The sequence below is a fragment of the Vulpes lagopus genome, chromosome 23, assembly GCF_018345385.1.
Source record: "Vulpes lagopus strain Blue_001 chromosome 23, ASM1834538v1, whole genome shotgun sequence".
In the NCBI taxonomy this organism is placed as follows: domain Eukaryota; kingdom Metazoa; phylum Chordata; class Mammalia; order Carnivora; family Canidae; genus Vulpes; species Vulpes lagopus.
This window is the reverse complement of record NC_054846.1, coordinates 20133655-20152006: the sequence shown is the minus strand read 5'-3', so window position 1 is coordinate 20152006 and position 18352 is coordinate 20133655. Positions and strand designations below refer to the sequence as shown.

At 37.8% G+C, this 18352-nt stretch overlaps 1 protein-coding gene across 6 annotated transcripts in view; it reads left to right on the top strand.

Moving 5' to 3' along the window:
- SMAD1 (SMAD family member 1) overlaps positions 1 to 18352 on the top strand; it is a 76946-nt gene that overhangs the window by 10269 nt on the left and 48325 nt on the right. Inside the window, exon 4 of one of the 6 annotated variants that reach the window (XM_041738276.1) lies at positions 4458 to 4664. The exons of the other annotated variants lie outside the window; for them this stretch is intronic. The gene's annotated coding sequence lies outside the window, so the exon portion shown is untranslated. The remainder of the gene's footprint in view (positions 1 to 4457; positions 4665 to 18352) is intronic. 6 annotated transcript variants of the gene reach the window in all.

The following is an 18352-nucleotide window of genomic DNA, read 5'->3' as shown; positions in this document are numbered from 1 at the left end:
AAATTTCCCAGCTGCCAAAGCAAAATTACTAGGAGGTACACCATATATATGAGCCAGAGTTATAAGAGACAGGCCTTCTCCCTCTTATTCCTTAATAATACACTGCTCCTTTCCATATATGATTTTGGGGTCAGGGTCTTGGAATAATGTGAGGTGTTCCCAGCCCATTAGGGGTTATCAGTTATATGCAGTTTTTTAATCCACTGACATGATTGATGCACCTTGGAGACACCAGTGCTTCGTAGAGCACATTTCAGGGCCTCTTTCTCTCCTACCTGAGTTGCAGCATTAGATTCTATTTATAGTGGCATTTTCTTATTCATAGGAGACATGTAGTGGTCTTGGAATATGGTTTTGATTGTTGAAATGAATTAGTTTATAAGGTGGTATCAAAATGAGAAAAGTCCTCTCATGTAGTAGAAGTTCTTATAAAATGAAAAGAATTTAAAGAGTTAGGCATTGGCATTTAATTTCCCAGATTTTCTCTGAAGGATAACAATGATCATAAGTGTATATAAAAGGCTTTTGGTATGTTGCCTGTAAGGAAAACATCTGCTGCTTGTGGGTGAGATCCATTCCTGACTGAAGTATACTTAGTCTTACCTCAGCATTAATTGAGTTCTTACCTAGCTGTTAGAGTAGAACTATTCATCAGCATTTTCTGCCTCACCATCTCCTTTCTTTTAGACTTTTTTTTTTAAAGCAATCTCTGTACCTAGTGTAGGGCTCGAACTCACGATCTCAAGATCAAGAGTTGCATGTTCTACCAAATGAGCCAGCCAGGTACCCCTTAGATGATCTATGAATATTTTAAAGTTGGGAGAGGGGAGGGAAACACCTTTATTTTTTTTTATTTTTATTTTTTTTATATTTAAAGATTTTTTTTTTTAATTAACTTTTATTGGTGTTCAATTTACCAACATACAGAAAAACACCCAGTGCTCATCCCGTCAAGTGTCCACCTCAGTGCCCGTCACCCATTCCCCTCCAACACCCGCCCTCCTCCCCTTCCACCACCCCTAGTTCGTTTCCCCGAGTTAGGAGTCTTTATGTTCTGTCTCCGGGGAGGGAAACACCTTTAAATCTCATTTACACGCTTATGACTTGGGCCCATACCCACCTCCTCCGTTTTCTTTCTTTCTTCCTTTCTTCCTTTCTTCTTCCTTTATTCTTTTTCTCTTCTCTTTCTCTTTTTCTCTTTCTCTTTCTCTTTCTCTTTCTCTTTCTCTTTCTCTTTTTCTCTTTCTCTTCTCTTTTCTTTTTTTCTTTTCTCTTTTCTTTTTTTTCCCTTCTCCGTTTTCTAAGTGAGAGACTGAGTAGGAACCCTGAACTGATATGCCTTGGTCAGTCTCAGACTCTTTAAAAGCTGAACCAGAGAGGTTGGATGAACGCCTGAAAATGGGTCTTAATTTTATCAGACACTGTAGCTTTTCATGAAAGGGAATAAAATGCAGTGCATGGTGCGTTAGCACTTAGTCTCTGTTGGAACCCAGGATGGCAGATTGTATATGGCTTGCCATCTCATCTGTTATAGCTTCCTGTTTTGCTTTTTGCCCATTGCAGGCTTTACAGTCTGGCATGATTAATAACACCCTCTTTATTTTCCTTATGTTTGTGTTTGTGTGCTCAGGATTTCCATTTAGTTTGTTCAAGCTTGGGGGAATGTTTGATTGGTTTTAAATGTTTTTCCTGTTAACTGTGAACAAAATTAACTTGATTAACATTCAGATGATTGGCACACAAACTGTATTTATAGCATTTATTTGCATTTAAACATTGAAGAGTTTTGTCTTGTCAAATTGTGCAGGCTGTGATGTTGATTTGTATTCCAGGAAAGGCTCCTTTAAGAAGGTGCATCCTCACTCTGGGGTCCTGCCTTTTGTTAAGCCCACATCAATCAATTCAGCAAGTAATTTGTATGCTCCTGCTCCTGTTGTGTGTCTGCTAGGTTTAGGGGCAGGGATAGAGAAATGTATGTCAGTTTCTGCCTGGAAGAAACAGTCTATCAGTAAGAAGAGACTACAATAATAAGAAAGTTAAGTAACAAGCCATCATTATTAATGTTACATATTCTTAGTTTGAAGATATTTCTCCTATAATTGGGATAGCCTTTCAAAATCAAGGAATTAAGAAAGAAAGCTAATGCAATTGGTAGAGCTCTTGCTTCCTGACCTTCAGGAGTTTTTAAGCGTCCATATTAACACTTCATAGGTATGTCCTATACCATTGATAAAGTTGGAATCAGTGGTTATAAATGTTAGACTTATACTAAAACTCTTGTAACTTTGAGGAACAGAACAAACTAGCTTGTCTAGTCTAGCTTTTGTTTTAATAGCTTTTATTATGACCGAATTACTTGGGGGTACACAGGCAGTGTCTTATGATCTGTGTGGTAGCACGATTATTCTCACCTTGTCTGCACATCGGAATCACTTGAACAACCAACACAGAAATCCATGGATCTGCCTCTGGGGGGATTCTACTCAAGAGTTATGGTGGGTGGGGTGCTCTTATAAAAGTATTATAGGTAAGTTTAATGTACATCAGCATTAAGAACTTTTGGCTTGGCACACAATAGGTACTTGATGAGTGAATTTTTTTCATTTTGATTAAAGTTCATTGTGGGTATGAACTGTGTCTTTTATACCTAGAGGCACTTGGCCCTGTGTGATACCTGTTGTAGGTGCTCAAGCCATACCAGTTAATTCTGAGGATTGATTGTTTTGTTCCTGCTTTTTTTTTTTGAAAGAATTATTTATATTAGCATGTGTGTGCACAAGAGGGAGAACAGGCAGAGACAGAGGGAGGGAGAGAGAGAATCTCAAGCAGACTCCCTGATGAGCGTGGAGCTGATGTGGGGCTCAATCCCAGGACTCTGAGATCACAATTTGGGTTAAAATCAAAATCTAAAACCAGTCGAGCCACCTAGACTCCCCTGTTCTTGCTTTTTTTTGTTCAAGGAGAAAAAGAGATAGGAAGAAAGGATATGTATGTTTGACATCTTTCTCTTTTCCATTCTTGAAGAGATCAGCAGTGAATTCCTTATGTCTTAGTGTCTAGAAGTGGAGCTATATAAAGGTAGTGAAGCCTGAGGCACTTAGATTACAAGGAGAAAAGGAGAGAAAAAGTGTAGAGGAGTAGAGCCATGGTTCATCTGCCAATGTCTGGAGAAATTTTGGGTTGTCACAAGTTGGGGAGGCAGGGTGAGAGTGATTGTACCAGCATCTAGTAGGTAGAAGGCAGGGATGCATGCTGCTTGACATCCCATGATGCTAAGATTGAGAAATCTCGCAAGAGCCTGAAAAGGGGGATTAGAAGGCGGATTAGAACTGAAGTGGTAGTGCCACCAGCCAATGTTTCTGCCATACCAGTACACGGTTTGCTTTGTCTTCCTCTCTGCTCCTCATTCCCTCACCCAAATTCTCCAGAGTTCAGAGTATTATTTTTTGCCACTAGGTATAGACAGCATTGTGACTGTCAGCTGTGTGTTAGCCATTAAAATAAATATTTTAATATTTTTCCTATGGTTAAATTTTCTCCATCCCTACATTTGCATGAGTAGAAAAGTATTACCTTAAAAAAAAAAAATGAGCCAGTAGTTTCGTTTTGATTCGTTTTATGTTTTCAGTGAAGAAACCTAAGAATAATTATTTGGAATGTAAAGTAAATGTATTTCTTAAAAGGAGCTTAATTTTAATGTCCCACACTTAACAGAAAAGAATATTACGAATTGAACAAACACATGGTCTGTTGATGTAAAGCCATGGTGCATTTCCTTATGTCTTGTTGAGTTAACAGCTTATGACCTCTGATCCCCTATTTTAGGCTCTATATTAAAATGAACTTAATTTTGTCATTGCTGCCCTGATAAAACTCTTGGTTTCCCGTGTTCTAGGAAAGTGGGAAGTTATCAAGAAGGAAAGAACAACAAAAGCAAAAATAAGTTGGGAAAGGAAGGAATTGGGGGGACTAAAACAAAACTTTAAGTAAATCCTTGCTTACTAGTTCTGTTTTATGCATGGACACAGGAGGAGGTTATTTAGGAGGAGCAGCAGCATGATAGAGTGGTTGCCTTGGCAAGCTCCTTAACCTCTGTTTCATCATCTCTAAAATAATCCTTTTGTTTTTTTAAAATTTATTTGAGAGAGAGAGAGCACTAGAGAGAGGAAGACAGCAAGCATGAGAAGGGATGGAGAGGGAGAAGCAGACTCCCCACTAAGCAGGGACCCCAATGAGGGGCTCCAGCCTGAGACCCCACGATCATGACCTGAGCTGAAGGCAGATGCTAAACCAACTAAGCCACCCACGTACCCCTAAAGTAGTCCTAATAGGATTCTTTTAAGGATTAGGAGAGTTAATAGGTATAAAGTGTCAGAATGGTGCTTGGTGCTTCATTGTGAGTGGTGGTGTTGGTGGTAGTGATAGGAGGATGATTTTTTATTCTTTTTGAATCCTAGAGCTGTGTTGAAAATTAATGGAGACCATGGATGCACTCATATGATGTCACCCACTGAACCATGTGCATCATAACTCCTTCCCTTTGAAGTTGGTAGTGATGGTGATGAGAGTTTGAGGAGTATTCAAATTGGTGTGTTTCTGATGTTCTATTAAGGCTGTTTATTGCCTATAGTAGGAATTTCAAGATGAGAGATTTACATGATAAGGTATGTTTGCCTTTATACATTTTTATAATATAATAAAACCATTCTGGTTAACTGCATCATCCACTTAGAGATTTTTCCACAGCAATATTTGAATCTTGAATAGGCATTTCGGTAGAATTTGCTGTGTTCTCAGGGTATATAGCATAAACAATATTAGTATATAATATTAGTGTAAACAAAATGTGATAAGGAATTAAAATCTTTATTTTTTTATTTTTATTTATTTATTCATGAGAGACACACAGAGAGAGAGGCAGAGACATAGAGAAGCAGGCTCAATGCAGGGTGCCCGATGTGGGACTTGATCCTGGGTCCAGGATCACACCTTGGGCCGAAGGCAGACGCCCAACCGCTGAGCCACCCAGGCGTCCCAGGAATTGAAATCTTTAATAGCATAATATACTCCAAAAATAATGATTAATTTTAAAAATTCATTGTGGTATAATTGATGTACGCTATTATTAGCTTCAGGTATACAACATACTGATTCGACATTTGTATGTATACCTTATGAAATGGTCACCACAATAAGTCTAGTTACCATCTGTCGCCTTACAAAGTTAATACAATATTGACTGTATCTGTCATGCTGTGTATTACATCCTCATGATTTATTTGTTTTATAAGTGGAAGTTTGTACTTCTTAATGCCTTCCACTTATTTTGCCCCCTTCCCCCAACCTTCATCCCTTTTGGCAACTACCAGTCTATTCTCTTTGTCTGTGAGTCTGGGTTTTGTTTTGTTTCTTAGATTCAACACGTAAGTGACATCTTGTGGTATTTGTCTTTCTCCATCGGGCTTAATTCACTTAGGATAATACCTTCAAGTTCTATCCACGTTGTCACAAATGGCAAGGTTTTGTTCTTTTCTTATTTCTCTGTGCGTATGTGTGTACCACATCTTCCATATCCATTCATTCATAGTTGGACACAGGTTGCAGTGTACATAGGGGTGCATATATCTTTTTGAATTAGTATTTTCATTTTCCTCAGGTAGATACTCCTTAGTAGAATTGCTGGATCACATGATATTTTTATTTTTAATTTTTTAAGGAACCTCTATACTCTTTTCCATAGTGGCTACATCAATTTACATTCCCACCAACAGGGGTTCCTTTTTCTCCATATCCTCACCAACATTTGTTATTTCTTGTCTTTTTGACAATTTTTTGATAAAAGCCATTCTAACTGGTGTTAGGTGTCTCTTTGTGGTTTGATTTTCATTTCCCTGATGCGTAGTGATGTCGAGCATGTTTTCATGTGCCTGTTGGCCATCTGTATGTCTGGCACAGAAGGTCTGGACTTATGGTACAGTTCTCATCTAATTCTGTAGGTTATGCTTGCCTTTATCCAAAGCATTTTTCCTCTAACCCAGTGGGAGATGTTGCATTTGCTTGTTTTAACTCTTAACTGGCAGGAGCTGGTCCTATTCTGGAAGAGGGCTGCTATTGTTTTGTTAGGTTCTTTTTCTCTGAGGTTGCCAAGCAAACCTATGTAAGTCCTGTCTAGTTTTTGGCAGATTGAAAACAGGCTGTTACTGATTGTCATGCAGAAGAGAGTGAAATATGGCTAATGTCAATGTTTTTTTCAATGGTTGTGTAAACTTTGATTTTTAGAAATTATTTCAATCTTTCAAGTAACAGATTTATACACTGGAAAAGTGACAGGACCAAATTGTTTTTGAAGATATTTTAGTGAACTTTTTTTTAGTAAGAAATTCATGCATTAAAAAGTTTGAAGGATATTTGAATTGTTAGTGGAAAGGGGACTAAGGGACTACAGTAGGAAGAAAAACAATTTTTTGTTATAACATGTGTTCTGTAAAATTGAACTTTTTGATCATGTGGCTGAATTGCTTAATAAAAAAGTGCATTCCCATCCATATCCTATTCACCTGGAATTAAGTCATATATTCCAACTCTGTATACAGGAATACATTTCTCTTAAAAATCGCAGCACACTGATACTTTCACTCTGTGCAGAAACACTTTCAATTATTTTCTTCCTTATAAAAAGATAAATCTTGCCACCTCTTGGTCATAATACTGTCTTACAGAGCAATGTAGAATAAATGTTATCCTTCTTGATTTTTCTTTATTTTTATTTTTGGAATTTTAAAATTGAAAACAGTAATTGGTTATAAGTAAAAATGTTCTGCACTCACCTCTTTCCAACTTACTCCTAGAGGGAACTGCTTACTTGGTTTCCTGCATTTCCTTCTAGGCCTTTAAAAATGCACGTATATTATACCTGTGCATCTGTGCATTTTTTGTTTCTGTTTGTGTTTTTGAAATGGAACCATACTGTATATTATTGTTTTTCAGGTTTTTTTGTAACTGAACAGTTAACAATATCATTTTCTTTCCCTGTTAGACATGAAAGTCTGTTTTTTCTTTTTTAACAGTTACATCATTGTCAGATGTACCATAATTTATTTAATCATTCCATTATTGTTAAACATCTGGGTTATTTAGAACATGAATATGTTTGTGTATATTCATCTGAGGATGTCACTTCCCTTGCAGCTGTCTCAAGGCGTGGCCGTTCTCTCTCATAGCCCTCATATCATGCTGCCTGGAAGTGAGGGTCCAGTTCATTGCCACCACCACACCATTCTTCCACCATCCTCCATAGAAACACCCAGCTTTGACTATCATGTCAGATTATACCTCTCACTTTCCTTCCTTGTTAGTGATTTATCACCCCAGTGTCCATCATTCACCCTCATTCCTAAGAAATTTTAGCTTCCAATCGTTATGCCCTTCTACTGTTTCTGTGATAATTCTCAGACTGCTTCTCCAGTGACTTGTGACCCCACCTCAGACACTCAGCCTCACAGTTCCATAATATAGGATTTTGCATGTCTAAAAATGAAACTGATTTCTCCAACTTTATGGTTAATTATCTTCTTTATTTCCTTCAGTAATAAAGTATATTTGTTCATGGCCATACCTTCAGAATATATCCAAGATCTGACTGTTCTGGCACACTGATCCAAACCTTTGACCCTCTCAAACCATAATTGCCGTAGCTTCCTAATTCGTCTACCTAGTTCTTTCTCCTGCCCCTACCACTATATCACCACTCCAGCTACTCCCTACTTCCATTCTTTAGCGGGCCAACCCGTGATTATTCTGCCAGACTCTGCTCACATCAACCCAGTGGTTCCCAACTCAGTTTATTTTTTTAATTAATTTATTTTATTTTATTTTTTCTAAAGATTTTATTTATTCATGAGAGAAACAGAGAGAGAGACAGAGACACAGGCAGAGGGAGAAGCAGGCTCCATGCAGGGAGCCCGACATGGGACTGGATCTCGGGGCTCCAGGATCATGCCCTGGGCTGAAGGTGGCGCTAAACTGCTGAGCCACCTGGGCTGCCCCCAGCTCAGTTTAGAGTGAGGGTTGTGATGTCCCTGGGGGTTGGCTCCCTGTGTGTCTGCTTGTTACTTGTCCCACCTCAGTCCTCACTCCCTGCACTGTGTCTTGTGGTTTTTGCACTTGCTCTTCCCACTGCTCCCGGTGTGCTGCTCCACTTACCCCACACAGCACAGCCCATCCATCACCTTCCTAGGCTCTATTCCAGTGTCACCTTCTTAGTGAGGCCTTCTCTGACCACTGCAGTGTAGGTCTCATGAAGGCACAGACTTAAAAATATGCTTTTTGTCTTTTTTGTTAAGTGCCGTGCCATGCCTCTCCCTTCCCCCCTCTTTCTTTCTTTCTTTCTTTCTTTCTTTCTTTCTTTCTTTCTTTCTTTCTTTCTTTCTTTCTCTTTCTTTCTTTCTTTCTTTCTTTCTTTCTTTCTTTCTTTCTTTCTTTCTTTCTTATAAAGTTAGAACTTTACAGAACAGGCGAAACTAGGATGGAAACTTCGTTTTTTTGTGTGTACAAAGTATTAAAATTAAGTTCCTTATTTGTGAAACTGTTGTGTTAATAAAATGTTTTATATTCTCTGGCATGTTGTTAATTTCAAATCAGTTTTATAGGTTCATATTTAAGCCTCGTAACAACCCAGCAGGATTGGTGGTGGAATTAAAATTTTGTGGAAAAGCAAATTGGAGCTCAGAGAGGTGTTTTGTTCAGAGTACAGCTTCTAAGTGGAAGCAACTATTCCAACATACCTCTTTTTCACTCTCAAGTGAAGGGCTCTTGTTTTCTCATTTAGAAACATCTTATGATGACAGAAAAATTGTAGGGGTTTTATTTGAAAATGTGGGACATGTGCCCTGATTTCTTATTTTGGACTTATCCTGCCTTTTGTTTCTATTTTGAAAGTACATGGAATAAATAGTTAACTTTAAAATTCCTGACAATGACAGATCAACAAGTTTTATTTCTCTCACCTGTGGAGGAAGTGGCCTCCACCCAGTTTTACTGAATTAGGAGGGAAGTGATTTTTTCAAGTGATAAAAAGGAATAAAATTCCATGTTCTTCCCAGAGGAGGAGTTCAACAATTGGGAGAATGGCGTGAGACCATATGTTGGTTTGTAAAAGGATATAACTTGTAAAGATGTTTCCTTTGATGCCTGTGATGAATATGGATGTGTTTCCCTTCTAGAGGGTCCTGATTAAATTATTCAATTAAAACCTGAGCAGAAGGATCTAAATATAGGGAGAGGGTTCAAGCTGTCCTGCCTTGTGTATGTCAGCTCACCCCTACAGATGTGTTTGTTGTCATAAACAGCACCTGTGAGATCAGTGGGGAAGGAGAAATATGTTCCAAAAAATGAAATACAGCAGGACTTTTTTTTTTTAGTAGAGCAGTTTTTTTTCCTCCTCTAGCCTACTCCATTTTCATCTGTGAATTTGGCATTTGAATTACTTTTTTAAAAATTTGATTAATGGACTGTAGCACCTGTTCTGTGTAGTTATCTGTTTTAAATGTAGATCTACCACTTAGATAGTCTTAAGAAAGTTACTTGACCTCTAATTCTCAGGTTTATTAGTAAAATTGAGGTAATGATACATGCCATGAAGGATTGCTATAGGAGTCAATGAGATAATGTTTGTAAAAACAACTAATATAGAGCTTACATAAGGTAATAATACAATTAGAATAATTTTGTTCGGGATACATGGATGGCTCAGCGGTTGAGGGTCTACCTTCGGCTCAGGGTGTGATCCCGGGATTTGGGATTGAGCCCCACCCACATTGGGCTCCCCTCAGGAAGCCTGCTTCTCCCTCTGCCTGTGTCTCTGCCTCTCTCCCTCTCTGCATCTCATGAATGAATAAATAAAATCTTAAAAAAAGAATAATTTTTTTCATTTGTTAGTGATGAATCATAACTGACCACTTATGGGAATTTACCACATTGAGCATTCTTTGCAATCTGTGAAATTGCTGTTCTACTTTAACAGTGACTCAGAGTATTTTTCTTTTTTCTAAGAGAAAACTGTGGTAGAGTTTTTCTTGATGTCTCTGGTCATCAGTCTCCTGTGTTTAAGGAGTGAGCACTTGGAGGTCAAATAATTGTCCAGTGTTTGAGTTGAGGTGAATACAGATGAAATTTATCAGAGTGAGGCAATTAGGGCCTGCATATCTTGAAGGCTACCCTGAGCTGAACGACAGTCTTCCATTGCAAGCATGAATTTGAGAGCAACGATTCAATGGGATTAAAGAATGCCATACGACTTTTATGGAAAGTTGCAAGGAGATGTACAAATAAGCCAAATTTGTTTATTGAAGTTGAGGACAGTGAGAAAACTTCTAAGTACCTTCAATCTATTCAACAAGTAATCATCTAATGAAATGAAACAGAGCCGACACTTGCTATCCTCCAGGGAGTCTCTGTGACTAAGAAAAGTTGAGCAGTTCTATAAGCAGCCTAGGTTTGTCAGGATGGAAGAAATTGTGTATGCAGAACAGAACCAGAGAGCATTCTTGTCTTCAGGAATTTCCTGACACAGTGGAGAGGTACTGAAGAGTATACCTGGCACACCTAAATATGTAAACTAGAGTCCTGTACTCTTTAGAGTCTTGTGTCATTGTGACATCCATAAGTTCCTTGCTTCATTTTCATCAAAGGGACGCTACTTTTGACATGATCTGGCCAAAATGGCACAGCTTGCAATGAACTTAAACGCGGTAAGTGGTGAGCTGCTATTCAAAGTCTACGTATTACTCCTTTCCTTTGATTCCACAGTTTCCACTCAGTTAACGCTGTTGAGAGAGCACATCGCAGCTCTTGCTAGCATGTCTCCTAAGTCACATCCGAGAGCCTGGGAAATTGGCTATTAGCCCATGTGTTAAGGTAGTAGTACCTGCATCATTGCCTTGCTACTAAAAACAAGCTTTCAAGAGTTTTCTTCCCTCCCCATATTGCCCCAGATCTGGAAAATTAATCTCTGAAAAAACAGCAAATTATTCTATGTCATTAGTTACACGTTTAGAAAGTTGGGAAGTATTTGGAAAGAACAATAACAAGGCATAATAAGAGACCTCAGTAAGGTGAAATTTGACTTCTGGGTGTTTGTAATGGCAGGAGTCTGCTGCTGCTTTGATCTAAGACCAGTAGAATTCTGTGATCTCCAGTGGATCTTCATAGCACTTTCTTGCGTAGGAATTTGTTTAAATACGTTTTCTTTTTCTGAGGACTCAGTCGAGGTAGAGTTCCTTTTAGATAAGCTTCCCAGCAGCAAAGTAGGTAGTTTAAAAAGTGCTTTCAGGGGGATCCCTAGGTGGCACCGCCGTTTGGCGCCTGCCTTTGGCCCAGGGCACAATTCTGGAGACCCGGGATCGAGTCCCACATCAGGCTCCCGTTGCATGGAGCCTGCTTCTCTCTCTGCCTGTGTCTCTGCCTCTCTCTCTCTCTCTCTCTGTGACTATCATAAATAAATTAAAAAAAAAAAAAAGTAAAAAAAAAGTGCTTTCAGGTCTGTAAAAGTTGGAGAGATTTTATTCATCCTCATTTTTTTTTCATCATTTTCTTCTACAATTCTCCCCCCTTATTCAGAGTATTTTAACTTTGGGGTATTTGTTTGAGACCAAAATAGCTAGAGAAAATCTGTCTCTGTTTTGATATTCGTTGTAATGGCATTATACTTGTATAGCAGATTTAAACTTTATTTTTTCCGGTCTAAGAGTGGATAAAGATGTATTATTTTCTTTAAGGAGCTGTATAATAAATAGTCTCGTGTGCTTTTGTTTGGAACTACTTATTTTTTTTAATGATTTTATTTATTTGAGAGAGCGCAGGAGCATGAGCAGCAGGGAGCAGCAGAGGGAGAGAAGCAGATTTCTTACTGAGCAGGGAGCTCGGCTTGGCTCAAAAGGCTTGATCCCAGGACCTCAAGATCGTGGCCTGAGCCAAAGGCAGAAGCTTAACCGAGTCACCCGGGTGTCCTGTTAAGGACTGTTTAGAGTTGATACTGCTTATGGTTGTATTTTACTTGTTCCAGAGTACTGTCTCCACCTGTGTTCATTACTGTTTTTCACAGGTATTGTTCATTGGATGGTTTTTCCACATCAAAATGTGAGTGTATGTGCTGCTTCTACTTCAGCACTCCTAAGACAGTATGTGGATTGTCTCCTGTTCCTCTTTTAAGTAATATGTAATTTAGTTCTATCAAAAGTTTGAGAAGATACCTACTCTTCAGGACTTTTGACTCCATAGCCTAATTTTACTTAGGTCTAATGAATATGGTTATAATTCTCCCCCCCTCACCTTCTCCTGCCATTTTGTGAATTCTCCATCTTACTCTTAACCAACAAAGCTCATTGTAATTCTTGGCTTTATGATGGATTGCTCTTTATGTTTTAAAATATTTACTGGCATTGAATCTCTGGAATGTTTTTCTTTGCAGCCTTCATCTTTTTAAGCATTTTTAACCCTAATATGTAGTGTCTACTCATCTGTGATTCTGTCGTTTCTGTGAGTGTCATGAATTTTTAGGTTATCTTTGTTTTATTCTTCTTGAGAATCATGATCTGTTTTGGCAATTCTCCCTTTGGTAAAAGTATACAGTTGACTTGGGTACGCAAATGAAAACAAGTAGGCTAAAAAAATGAAGTAATGAAAAGTTACATTACAGATCCCCTAGTATGTTCACTTTTTGGCCCTTTTTGATGTTTTAATTTAGACGAGCATCTCAGAGGAAGCAAGAGTTCTTATCAAGCCTTGAATCCTATTTAAAATTGAAAGTTAGGATAGATGATACATACCTTTCCATAGTACTAACATTGCCACCAATTATTTATACAACACATCTCTGGGGTATTTTACATCTCCATGGCATTTTAGTTTGGTATATGTTGAAACATTTTATTTTATTTTATTTTTTTGTTTGTTTGTTTTTTTTATGTTGAAACATTTTAGATAAAAAACTATCACGCTACAGAAATCATACAGTTGGCTTAGGATTTCTCTGAATCCCCAGTGTAGCTCTGTCTTTGGGAGTTCAAGTCTTTTCCCGCTTATTCACAAGATTATCTGTTTAAGAAAAAAACTAGTGGTTTAAGTCAGGAAATATGCAGTTTATATCCTCATTGGAAATGCTTGCTTCCTAAAAAATGGTTCAAACATTTTTATAGATAGACTAATTTTTGTAAAGTCTTTTTTTCTGAAATAACTTATCCAACTGTTAAACAGTTCCAAAGTGAAGTTAATCAATACCTTGTGCTTTTAGTACCTCGATTCTTTTGATCTTTGTGCCATGCTGTTTTACCATTAGAGTTAAGACAGAGTAATGAGCCAAAGAACAAGAAATGGGAAGAGAAAACGTGAGTTGCTTGCTTCATTGACAATAGACCATTTATCTTCTGTCAGTTACTTTTTTTTAAGGTACTAGGAGTCTTTGATTTTTTTTTTTTTTTTGCCAGTCACGTTTTGGAGACCATGTTTTATCCTTATTTTATTGAATTGTTTAATTATTCCCTCAATATTTAGTGGAGTCCTTTATTTTGTCTACTGCATTGAATTCCATGCCAGTGCAAGAATTATAAACCATACTAGTCTGAAGCTCCGGAGGGCATTTAATTTGGTCCTGACCTGTCTCCTGTCTCTCTCATCCGTTTATAAAGGTACTTGGTTTGTACCACTTGGCAGCTATCCTCTCTCTGCCCTTTTTTAAAAAATGTATTTTCAGATACAAATTAGAATAATTCTTTTAAAACTTGTATGGGAATCTGAGATCTGAACGATATTGAACACCAGATAGTGTATTTTGTTTTTATTCACACAGTTGGATAATTATTGGTTTCTTTACTAGATGAGGCCAGGATGAAGAAAATGTCCATTGTTGTACAATTGGCTAATTAGGTTTCCTTTAAATATAAAGCAAGTTACATAGTAGTATAAGGTATTTTAAAATTTTTTGCTTTTTTCCTTTTAACATTAAGGAATGACACGTAGGTTGCAAAATTAAATAGCCAAGTCAAAAGGAGTATTATAAGAGTATTTTTCTTGTTTGACCTCTGGCAGTGCTAATAGAAATCCTTCCCATAGGAAGGACTCCATAGGGAAACACTCCCTATATAGAGCCTGTTTTAAACTGTATTTTTATTTCTACGTCAGATCATATTATACATCCAACCTGATGTTAGAAATAGAGGTTGTATGTGGCTTGACCTCATGAAATTGATTTTTGGTTTTTGCAATTTGCAATATTTGCATCTAGAAGCTATTTTAAAATTCAAAAGTTAAAGTTTTTCTTTAAATGTTTGCAAAGTTTAGAAAAGTAGGAGAGAGAAATTACCACCTTCCAAACTCAGCCACTGTTAATATTTTGGTATATTTACATAACTGTTTATGCTGTATATACCATTTTATGTTGTGCTTAAGGTTTTTTTCTAAGTTGTTACATACCTCTTATGGACATAATTTTTTAAGGGCTACATGAGTGGATTGTACCATAGCTTACTGAAACTGTTTTCCAGTTATTGGATATTATTACCCTTTTCCCCCTAAAATAGATAATGCTTTGATGAAAATATTTATGTAAGACCTTTTTATCTTTCTAGTTCAGAATCTTTCCTTTGAATAAGCTTGTAAAAGTAAAGTTGTTGGAACAAAAGAGTATTTTTAAGGCTTCTGGTGAGTTCTTCACTAGATGTATGCCGTGTGTGTGTGTGTGTGTGTGTGTGTGTCCGCGTGAAATGTTTGTATTTGGAGAAGAGGGAAGGAAATCTCTGTTTGCTGACTCATGTTTTTATTTTGCACTTTAAACTGATAAGGCCACTTAGCTTTTGACATAAACTAAAGCAGGAAGTACAAAAAGCGGCAGAAAAAAATGAGTTGTCTTGCCAAGGCCATGCTATCATGGACTCATTTGAGTTCCTGATGGGGAGGTTAGTGGCTTGTTTGACCTGTATACAAAAAAAAAAAAAAAGCTTAATTCAAGTAGGCAGAAATTAGTCATTGGTCCGCATTTTGTTTCATCTACGCACATTTATACGTAAAGGTTTGTGATCTTGCCACTTTAATTTGTGTGGGTGGCATCAGGACGAGCACCCTCCAGCTGGCTCCTGCAGTGTTTAGAGGCAGTAGTCTGTTTTTTGTTCTCTGTTTGGAGAAGCCTTCCTGTATTGAGATCACCTTGGCTGTCTTTCTTGAACGTAGAGCTAATCGCAGCAGTGATCTGACACAAAACCTTCCACTTGTCTGCAGGATAAGATGTGTCATAGTCCCCTCACAGTCTTGCTCTGCCCTTCTTAGTAGCCTTGTGTCATCGCCAGCCACCTTGAATTCCAGCATTTCTACTTTGTGTCTGTGAGAGCTAGCAAATTAAACAAGCAGTTAAAAAATTGACGCTCTAGAGCCAAATAGCATGGATTCAAACCCTGAGTCTGGCATACGGTTGTGTGTGTAAACTTTAGACAGGTTATTTAACTTTTCCATATTTCACTTTCCTTACCTGTAAAATGGGGGAAATGATACTGTTTACTCAATTTGTTGTGAAGGTTAAACTAGTTAGGAGATATAAAGCGCTAGGAACAGTATCTGTTGTGTAGTGATAGTTCAAAATGTTAGCTCCGTTTCATAAAATTCTGCTCAGCTTTTAAGACATGTCTGATATTTCCTTTTTGGGAAAACTTCCTGAAATCCCTGGAAGTAATTGTTCTCCTCTTCTTTTATATATTGTTTATACTTGTTTTAGAGCTTTCATCATGCAGTGCTATAGTTAGTTCACGGTGGGCAAATGCACAGCACCTGGGCCTCCCCTTCTATTCCTGCACGTGTGGTCTACCTTGGTACAGCCACACACGCCTTGCAATGAGGCCCTGGAGATGGCCTAACACTTCTCAGCCCCAACCCTTATCGTTAGCAAGCAGGGACACCAGCTTACCCCTGTGAGTGTTAGTTGTTTACTCACTGGCTCTTCTCCTAGCCTGTGAGCCCCTTCAGGATGTAGACATTTTTACCCCTGGCCTCTGTGTCTAGACAGTGCCAAACACTTAGCAGGCACTCAGTATAGCTTTGTTGAATGATTGTCAATTTGAATAGTAGAAACAACGGTCTGAAATGGTGGTTCTTAATCTCATGCCCGCCTCAACATACGTGCCTTGTATAACCCATCACTAACAGAGTTTGAAATAGCCCCAGGTGACTTTTTCTATAAACCTACTCCCTTCTATTTTTTTTAAATTTTTATTTATTTATGATAGTCACACAGAGAGAGAGAGGCAGAGACACAGGCAGGGGGAGAAACAGGCTCCATGCACCAGGAGCCCGACGTGGGATTCGATCCCGGGTCTCTAGGATCGCGCCCTGGGCCAAAGGCAGGCGCCAAACCGCTGTGCCACCCAGGGATCCCAACCAACTCCCTTCTATTTGAAAATCATTGGCTAAAATATAAAAAAGCAGTTATTGGAATAGAAGGGGCCATATAGAATAAGAAGAAATATATTCCCTTTGTAATTTGTTACTAGAGGACTAGAAAAAAGTCGTCCTGTTCTTTTGCAAAGCTAACCTAAAAGTAAATGATTATTTTAGTAGGTACACTCTCACCAGTTGTGACTTTTGATAGTGGCATGGTTTTGTTTTCTCTTTCCCTTTCTGTTGAAAGAAAATAAAATCAGCTTCAAAAGGACTAGTAAATTTGGGTACAGTTCTTTACTTTAAGAAAAGAGACAATGAGAAACGACAAATACCCACCACTTGCTTCAACGTGGATGGAACTGGAGGGTATTATGCTGAGTGAAGTAAGTCAATCGGAGAAGGACAAACAGTGTATGGTCTCATTCATTTGGGGAATATAAATAATAGTGAAAGGGAATATAAGGGAAGGGAGAAGAAATGTGTGGGAAATATCAGGAAGGGAGACAGAACATAAAGACTCTGGGAAACGAACTAGGGGTGGTGGAAGGGGAGGAGGGCGGGGGGTGGGGGTGAATGGGTGACGGGCACTGAGGGGGGCACTTGAGGGAATGAGCACTGGGTGTTATTCTGTATGTTGGTAAATTGAACACCAATAAAAAATTAATTTATTAAAATAAATAAATAGATAAAAATAAAAATAATAAAAAGAGACAATGGGCTCCTTACAGCCCATTGTATAATATGTATATTTAGCAATATTTATTCACATTTCTTGAATAAAGTTGAAGTTCCACATTTGGCCTTCTGATTCTTCAGGGAGCTAAATTATTCATTAAACATTTGAGAGTCTGCTGTGTGCCCGGTACAGTGCTGGGTTCTAAAGATAGGGGATAAATAAGATGGAATTCCTCAATCACTTTCCTGTAGTAGTGAATACAACATGTAACTACCACAGAGTAGCTGCAGATGGGCACCGTTTGCTGGAACACCTGTTTGTAATCCTTATCTTTTGAACTTCTGAGGATCCATGATAATTTTCCCCTTTTATTCCTCTTGTTGGTAATTTGTGCCTACTCCTTTATTGACCAGTCTTGCTAAAGTTTCCAATTTTATTAGTGTTTTCAGAGCAGCAACTTTGATTTTGTAGATTTTCTCTGTTAGAATTCCTCCCTTGTCCCCCTGCCCCCGTTTTTGCTCTCATTTCTTTCTACTTTCTTTGGGTTTAATTTAATGTTCTTTTTTGTGTGTATGTGATAGATACATAGAACATTAATTTTCATTGTTTTTTTTGTCTTTTCTAATATGTGCATTTAAGAGTATAAATTTCCCTGTAAGTGTGGCTTGAGTCACCTCCTGCAAGTTTTGATGTGTTGTATTTTTGTAATCGTTAAGTTAAAAATATTTTTAATATTTTCACTGTAGTTTCTTCTTTGACCCATGAGTTATTTAAGTGCATTTATTTCTAAGAACAATATTTTTGTTGCGGATTTCTTGTACTATGATCAAAGGACATATTCTGTATGGTCAATTTGGGTAAGTATTCTATGTGCACTTGAAAGTATTATGTATTCTTACAGTCATTGAGTGTAGCGATCTATGTACATGAATTGGATCAAGTTTTTAAAAAATATCTATTGATTCTTGTTGACTTGTTTTATCAGTTACTATTTTCATCTCCCCCTAAGACTGTGGGCTTGTCTGTTTGTTACTTTACTTATCAGCTTCTGCTTTATATATTTTGACACTGTTACATGAAAATTTGGGATTATGCTATATTCATGGTAGATCAACTTTTAACATTATGAAATGCTCCTTTTTAAATCTCTGGTGATGCTTCTTATTTTAAAGTCTGTTTTGTCTGATTAGATAGTTACAGCAGCTTTTTTGGTTAGAATATGTGTAGTTTATCTTTTACTATCCTTTTTCTTTCAAC